Source organism: Cetorhinus maximus, chromosome 29, assembly GCF_964194155.1.
Source record: "Cetorhinus maximus chromosome 29, sCetMax3.hap1.1, whole genome shotgun sequence".
NCBI lineage: Eukaryota > Metazoa > Chordata > Chondrichthyes > Lamniformes > Cetorhinidae > Cetorhinus > Cetorhinus maximus.
The window spans coordinates 2,215,204-2,224,255 of record NC_135907.1 but is presented as its reverse complement, the minus strand read 5'-3'; positions in this window follow the sequence as shown (position 1 = coordinate 2,224,255).

The following is a 9,052-nucleotide window of genomic DNA, read 5'->3' as shown; positions in this document are numbered from 1 at the left end:
CAGACCATTTAACTATGAAGCAAAATTGAAGTGATGGCTTTTCCAATGATTTTGGATATTGTCAGTTAACACATTTCACAAGATAAGCTATTCCACATTGCAAACTGAACAATTAATTCCAGAACATTTTCATCACCATACTTGCCAATTACTTCTTTCTATCCCTACAGATTTCTGGTTAACTAAGCAGACCACACCCAAAAATGGATACACCCACTGAAATACTTGCCCTCTTTGTCCAGAGCTAATGAGTCACAACATTTACTTCCACAAGTAGCAGTTCACTGGTATGTCGACAGTGTGGTCATCCACTATGTGAATAGGATGCTCTGTCACAGATGGCCCTGCCCTACGTTTATCCAGCATTTAAACTTCAGGCTAAGGCTGGTGGATAATTACGAGCAGGAATCTGGGTTGAGATTTTCTTCCCTGGTCTGTGGATGCAGAACCAAACTGGAGCTCTACTGCTACACCAGACTGGTCTGTTATATAACAATGCATCCACTGAACAACACCAGGCCATTCAGCCCCTTTATCCTGGTCCACCATTCAATTAGATCATAGGTGATATGTACCTCAACCTTGATAGCCATACAACAAAAATCTACCTTCCCCAATCTTGAAAGAGTTATTCCAATTATTCTTTCACGGGAAAAGGGCATCGCAGGCTAGGCAAGCATTTATTGCCCATCCCTAGTTGCCCTTGAGAAGGTGGTGGTGAGCTGCCTTCTTGAACTGCTGCAGTCCGTGTGGTGTAAGTACACCCACAGTGCTGTTAGGGAGGGAGTTCCAGGATTTTGACCCAGCGACAGTGAAGGAATGGTGATATATTTCCAAGTCAGGATGGTGACAGGCTTGGAGGGGAACTTGCAGGTGGTGTTCCCATACGTCTACTGCCCTTGTCCTTCTAGGTGAGCTACCCCAGCATCCACAGACCTTTTGTGGAGGGAGGGGGGAGAAACAAGGTGGAGAAAAGAGTTCCAGGTTTCTAATACACATTTTGGGTGAAGTGTGAAAATGCAGTCAGTGTTGGGATTTATGATACAGGCACCAGTTTAAAGCATGTGCCTTTTTCTCAAGCTGCCATGCCACATGTGCTAAATGACTCCTCGATCCACCCAAATCCATCTGCAATCAGCCACTGGGGGAAATACATTGTCCCCGTGACAACTATATGTAGGGAAGGTACCTGTCGGAGCATATCACGGCTCCGATTCTCCAATGGGTGCAGGATATTACATTTGTGAATCAGCTGATTTTCTTTGTGAAAGAGAGCAAATTAAAATGAATCCAAACCCACACCCCATACTGAAAAGCAGTGACTCCTTGCTGCAGCCCGATTTCACTATCTTGCCCAAGAGGTGGAACCATGCCTGAACCTCAACAACAAATTATTTGCTAGTTCAGCTGTGATGTCCTGCACCATCAGTTCTTCAGCCAATGTGGAGAATCAGCAAGCGACATCCTCCCTAGTCCTGACGTGCCAATTGTGGCAGCTCTAACATTTCCTTACTAAACATCAGTTAACTTAGAGCAAAGCAGGGGCCAAAGCTTGGAAAATCTTGGTCTGCATGACTAATGACTTGCTAGGTAAAGCTGCTGTTCTATCACGGATCCTACTAAAACCTACTGTTAATTGTAAACTTTGCAATGATGAAAATGCTTCTAACTACACCATGCATCAGATGATCAAATAACCTATTGGTGCTGAAAAGGCCCCGAGCTGTGACTACTTTGTAACAATTGAAGGGATTAAATGAACGGAAAATGCTGATTGGGCACCACCATCACCATCCCCGAGTATATCCTGTCCCACTGGCAGGATAGACCTTGCAGAAGTGGCGGCACATTGGCACACAGTCATGAGGGAGTTGCCCTGGGGGGGTCCTCAACATCGACTCCAGACCACATGAAGTCTCATGGAAACAGGTCAAACATGGGCAAGGAAACCTTCTGCTGATTACCATGTACCACCCTCCCTCAGTTGATGAATCAGTGCTCCTCCATGGAACACCACTTGGAGGAAGCATGGAGGGTGGCAAGGGCAAAGAATGTACTCTAGGTGGGGGACTTCAATGTTCAGCACCAAGAGTGGTTTGGTAGCACCACTATTAACCGAACTGGTAGAGTCCTAAATGACATAGCTGCTAGACTGGGTCTGCAGCAGATGATGAGGGAACCAACAAGAGGGAAAAACATACTTGGCCATATCCTCACCAACCTGCCTGTCACAGATGCATCTGTCCATGACAGTATCGGTAGGAGTGACCACCGCACATTGTGGAGACGAAGTCCCACCTTCACACTGACAAAACCCTGCATCGTGTTGTGTGGCTCACCACTGTGATAAATGGGATAGATTTCGAACACATCTAGCAACTCGAGACTGGGCATCCATGAGGTGCTGTGGGCCAGCAGCAGAACTGTACTCGAACACAATTTGTAACCTCATGGCCCAGCACAGCCCCCACTCTACCATTACCACCAAGCCAGGGGATCAACCCTGGTTCAATGAAGAGTGCAGGAGGTCATGTCAGGGACAGCACCAAATGTGATGTTAACCTGGTGAAGCTACAACACAGGACTGTGCATCCCAAACAGCAAGTGATAGGCAGAGCTAAGCAATCCCACAACTAACAGACCAGATCTAAGCTTTGCAGTCCTCCAACATCCAGTCATGAATGGAGGTGGACAATTAAGCAACCTACTGGAGGAGGAGGCTCCACAAATATCCCCATCCTTAATGATGGATGAGCCCAGCACATCAACGCAAAAGACAAGGCTGAAGCATTTGCTACAATCTTCAGCCGAGTGGATGATTCATCTTGGCCTCCTCCGGAGGTCTCCAGCATCACAGGTGCCAGTCTTCAGCCAATTCGATTCAATCCACATAATATTAAGAAACCGAAGGGACTCGATACTCAAAGGCTACGGGGCCTGACAATATTCCGGCAATAGTGCTGAAGACTTGTGCTCCAGAACTTGCTGCGCCCTTAGCTGAGCCATTCCAGTACAGCTACAACACTGACACCTCCCCAGCTATGTGGAAAATTGCCCAGGTATGTCCTGTACACAAAAAGCAGGACAAAGCCAACCCTGCCAATTACCACACCATCAGGCTACTCTCAATCATCAGTAAAGTAATAGGAGTCATCAACTGTGCTATCAAGCAGCACTTTCTTTGCAATAACCTGCTCACTGACACCCAGTTTAGGCTCTGCCAAGTCCACTCAGCTCCTAACTTCATTACAGCCTTGATTCAAATATGGACTAAAGAGCTGAACTCCTGAGGTGAGGTAAGAATGACTGCCCTTGACATTAACACAGCATTTGACCGAGTGCGGCATCAAGAAGCCCTAGCAAAACTGAAGTCAATGGGAATCAGGGGGAAAACTCTCCAATGGTTGGAGTCATATTTAGCACAAAGGAAGATGGTTGCAGTTGTTGGAGGTCAGTCATCTCAGCTCCAAGACATCATTGCAGGAGTTCCTCAGGGTAGTGTCCTCAGCCCAACTATCTTCAGCTGCTTCACGAATGACCTTCCTTCCATCATAAGGTCAGAAGTGGGGATGTTCGCTGACGATTGCACAATGCTCAGCACCATTTGCAACTCCTCAGAAGCACCGCAGGAACTCACCAAGGCAGCACTTTCCAAACCCGCTACCACTACCATCTAGAAGGGCACGGGTAGCAGATACATGGGAACACCACCACCACCTGAAAGTTCCCCTCCAGGTGACTCATCATCATGACTTGGAAATACATCACCGTTCCTTCACTGTTGTTAGGTCAAAATCCTGGAACTCCCTCCCTAACAGCACTGTGGGTGAACCTACACCACATGGACTGCAGTGGTTCAAGAATGCAGCTCACCACCACCTTCTCGAAGGCAATTCAGGCCAGGCAATAAAAATGATGTTGACCTAGCCAGTGAAGCCCACATCCCATGAATGAATAAAAAAACCACAAGAAGTGTGCTAGGTCAGTCTATACTGATTGTTCAAAAACCACAAGCGCAGAGCTATCAGCTTGCAAAACACAATTTCTGTTTTATAAACACACACAGCCAGTGAGCTCAATGTTCTAGCTGTGACGTGAATGTCACATGAGTGGATTAACAACGTCATTAATGAAGGTCCTACCAAGAATACATTAGAATGTTGAACCAAACAGGCCAAGTTTGAGCCCTGGTCTTTTCTGAGCTGAGCTTGCAGATCTCAGTACAAGCACTGCAATTTTCCTCAACACCTGGAGTTAGAGATGGGAATGGAGGGATTCCTTGCTTTTCAATACACTCCAATGACCTCTAACTGAAGAGAGTGAGCGTGTGTGTGTGTGTGTGTGTGTGTGTGTGGGTGGGTGGGTGGGTGGGGGGGTGGGGGGGGGATATCAAGCTTGTCTGTAATATCTGCCAGTTAAATTGCCTGCTGACACTCACTGGCTTAACTTAACTCACAATGACAATGACCACAAATAGCCTCTACTGTCTCCCCATGAAACCACAGCTTAATGAAAGTCAGCCTTTTCCAGTTTAATTTGTTTAAATTCCCTTTGTAAATCTCAGCCTTACTGCATCCTAAAAATACTTTTCTTTAACTAGATCTTTGACATTCCCTTTAATTTAGATTTCTGTTCCTGTCACACTGCCCTCAGCTCAAGCTCCACCATTACTACTCCTTTTAGCCTGATGCTTTCTTTATATGGACAATGTCGACGACATAAAAAGCTGTTATACGGAGAAGCACAAGCAAAGTTTGTGCAAATCTCCACTACATGCAACACAAAAGCTGCTTCAGAAACAGACCAACTATGCTTTGACCGAGCTCCTGCTATGTTATTTTACTGGTTTGACACAATATTGTTTTAATTACACAATTAAACTGCTGTGAAAAATATACGCTGCAGGATTCCTAATATGAACACTATCCCCACCTAGATTTTGCTTTCATTTGTGTTCTATTTTTGTGCATATCAAGTCCACTCCAAGGTTACTTCCACCATTTTGAACACAGTATCTACAAAATAAGTGGCCAGAGCGTACCTTTTTTAAAAAATTTGCTGGATGCTTTTTAAAAATCCACCCAATTAGCTCACTTGTCTACATCCAATCAGATCAGAGATTAGAAAAGGTCCATGGTTTCATTCCCAAGCTACACTGAGTTAATTCATCACAGCCATGGAAGTAACATGAGCACCACAACTTGTCCAAGAGTCCTTGGGCTAGGAAGGATTCAATTTGCCCAAGTTTAAGTGATGTCAGTAGTATAGAATAGGGCTCAGATATAACGGTTCAACAGCCATAGCTCACATGGCCATCCGAGAAAGGCACAAGCAGCCCATGAAACTTATCCCAGGAAGGGGAAAATCTACATTAGAAAATTGGAGTGACATCTGGTCAGTTTCTTGGTACCACAGGCCTCATGAGGTTTAAGTAATTACACCAACAAACTGCCTGCAGTCGCATGTGATCTGCACTCTTGCCCTGTGAGGGGAGAGAACAAGAAAAAACATACTGGTAGATGTAGAGATGATGTTTCTATTTATGGCCAAAACCAAAACTAGGAGCCATAAATATAATATAGTCACTAATAGGCCTAATAAGAAATTCAGGAGAGACATTAGAATCTGCAACTCACTAACACATGGAGCAGTTGAGGTGAATAGCACCAAAGCTTTTAAGGGGAAGCTAAATGCATGAGGGGAGAAAAGAATAGAAGGATATGCTGATAAGGAGAAATGAGATGACATTTGAGGAGGCTCATTTGAAGCATAAACACCTGTATGCAGGAGCTGGGCTGAATGGACTGTATCTGTTTTTGACTATGTAAATGTGGGGCTCAGTACCATCGCTGCAGCCTATTTCACCAAAGCATTGGTAATTTCGTTAAAATGAAAAATTTACTACATGACTTACATAATTTGGTTTAATGGCTGCAGGCTTCCATATCCTCAGATAAGGCAAATCTCCAAAGCCAATGCTGCAGGACAGAACCATCAACTCAGATGGGAGGCTGCACGACGAATAACACCCGACTAAAACTTCTTTCCATGATCTACTGGGTAAAGGCACTGCCCTGTGTAGCACTCAGCCATGCAGACTAGGAGCTGGTCAGAGTTGATCCCTGGCCAACGTTCGGTTAGCTGATATCAGCTGTGGTGGCCATAAGGGTGTTACACACAGGCCAGGCTAGAAGGGGGGAGTACGTTCCTGCTCCTAATCAGCAGCCAGCAGTTTCTGCTGGAAAGTGGGCACGTGGACAACAGACAAGGGCAGGGTCCGTTTCAACTGAAAGGCCCTCTGCTGTTATGAGCCTGCCACCACACACACTGTCTCGTCACCTGTGTAAGATACTGCCAGCCTACACATCCACCCCAAAGTCAACACACTCAGGACTGGAAAGAAAACAAATTGGAAAGAGTATAACTTCTCTTGTTTTAATACACTGACAAAACTGAGTGCAGTAGATTTTAAGCTGAACCGAACACTTCAAACAATGCTGGTGCAGTGGTTTAGTATACGGCCTAGGGTTTGAATCTAGTCTAGACTGATTGGGATGTCAAAGGGAGGGCTAATCTCCTGAAGGTCAAAAGGAAAAAACAAACATTTTGGAACAGTCTCTGTCCAGCTCTCAGCGGCATAGCTCCACAAATCACCAATCGGAGAGGCAGCAGGGATGGCTGTCACAGAAACTGACAGTGGGATGGGAAAGGTCACAGATTGAAGCATGCTACTGAATGCTTCGCTTGGCTTCTTGCCACAGTATATACCTGACCTTTAACACTGGGCAACAAAGCAGAAAACAATTCCATTTACCCCAGGGTTGGTTTCCCAGTTTTTGGCAAGTTTTGCACACAAGGCAGATCACACTAGCACTAGGTCTTTGAATGACATACCAAGTTTTAACCCATCAGTATAAGGAGGTGTCACATCCCCATCAGCCTGCATAAAGTGCAATGTGCGGCTTAGCCCACTGTGTCACTCAATCCCACTCAGGAAATTCTTTTTCACCCACACTGATCAACATATGGAATAGACTGCCAGATAGCGTAGTGGACAGTACAAATCCTGAAATCATTTCAGAAACAATTCCAATTAGAGTCATACAACACAGGAGGCCATTCAGACCATCACATCTGCACTAACTCTTTGAAAGAGCCATCCAGTTAGTCCCTTTTTCTGCTCTTTCAACATAGCCCTGCAATTTTCTCCTATTCAAATATTTATTCAAAACCCTTTTTAAAGTTACTCCTGAATCTTCACCAACCACCTTTCCAGGCAGTGCATCCAGATCACAACTTGCTGCAAAAAATGTTTCATCTGCCTGCTCCCCACCACTTAATTTTGCCAATTATCCTAAATCTGCATCCCCTAGTTACAAATCCTGACAGTGAAAACAGTCAAATACCCAAAATATACTATCAAAATTCCTCATCACTGAGCGCCGATTAGGAAATCTCCTTTCAATCTGCTCTGCTTTAAAGAGAACAGGACACCCCAGCTTCTCTCAGCTCTCCATGTAAATGAAGGCCCTCATCCCTTTCAGAGTTCTAATAGAAGTCCTCCTCACCAAGGCTTTGACAGCTTTCCTAAAATGTGACATCCAGAATTGGACAATACTTTATCTAGCCTCTGATTTATTAAGGTTCAGCATTGCTTCCTTGATTTTGTACTTTATGCCTCTATTTATAAGGCCAATGATGCTGCAATGCTCTTTTTTAAAAAAAATTAAACAGCCTTAATAACTTGCCCTGAGATGTATGTGAATCCCCAAATCTCTCTGGTCCTGCACTCATTTTAATTTGTACCATTTAATTTATAAAACCTCTCATTTTCCTTCAAAAATTCATTACTTCACACTTCTCTATATTAAATTTCATCAGTCATGGGTCTGCCCATTTCACAGGTTTGTCTACATCTATGCAAATAGGGTACTTGAGGATGCATGAATCAAAATGGGCCAAACAGCCTTCCTCATCCATAATTACCTTACAATCCAGTGAAATGGTCAGCTGTTCCCCTTGGTGGCAAAAGGGAATAGAGGTGAGGGAGAAGCCAAAAAAGTGTTTATTGGTGGCACAGTGAATTCTACTCAGGTCTCTGAAACACAAGGTCTCAGTCCACCAAACAGACAATGCTACTACCACCTGCAGTTCTTGAATCACCGCTGCCTTTCACTGCTGCTGGGTCAAAATCCTGGAACTCCCTTCCTACTGTCTTTACACCATGTGGACTGCAGCGGTTCAGAAAGCAGCTCACCACCACCTTCTCAAGGGCTTCACTTAGAAGAGAGAGCAAATGAGTCTGGAAGGCATAGAAATTATAGGCTAGTTAAGGCACAAGGGAGTTTGGCAAAGTTGGATGGTATTTATTTTAATGCAAGGAATCTGACGAATAAGGCAGATGAGTTGAGGGCACAAATTAACACATGGAAGTATGATGTCATTGCTGTCACAGAGACATGATTGAGAGAGGGGCAGGGTTGGCAGCTCAATAGGGTCTTCAGGCGAGACAGGGGAGGAGGTATCACGATATTGATCAAGGAATCAATTACAGCAGTAAGGAGGAATGACATCTTAGAAGGCTCCTCAAATGAAGCCATATGGTGAGAACTGAAAAACAAAAAAGGAGCAATCACATTGCTGGGAGTGTACTATAGGCCCCCAAACAGTCAGAGAGAAATAGAAGAGCAGATATGTCGGCAAATTTCAGGGAAGTGTAAAAATAACAGGGTAGTAATAGCGGGGCATTTCAATTTCCCCAACATTAACTGGGTTAGTCATTGTGTGATAGGTTTAGAGGGAGTGGAATTCTTAAAATGCATTCAGGAGAGCTTGTTAAGCCAGTATGTAGAAGGGCCTACAAGAGAGGGGATGGTCCTGGACTTAATTTTAGGGAATGAAAAGCCGGGCAAGTGGTAGAGGTATCGGTGGGGGAGCATTTTGCAGATAGTGATCATATCTCTGTTAGATTCAAGGTTGATATGGAGAAGGACAAGGATGGGCCAGAAATCAGTTCTAAATCGTGGGAAGACTGATTTTAATAAGATCAGAT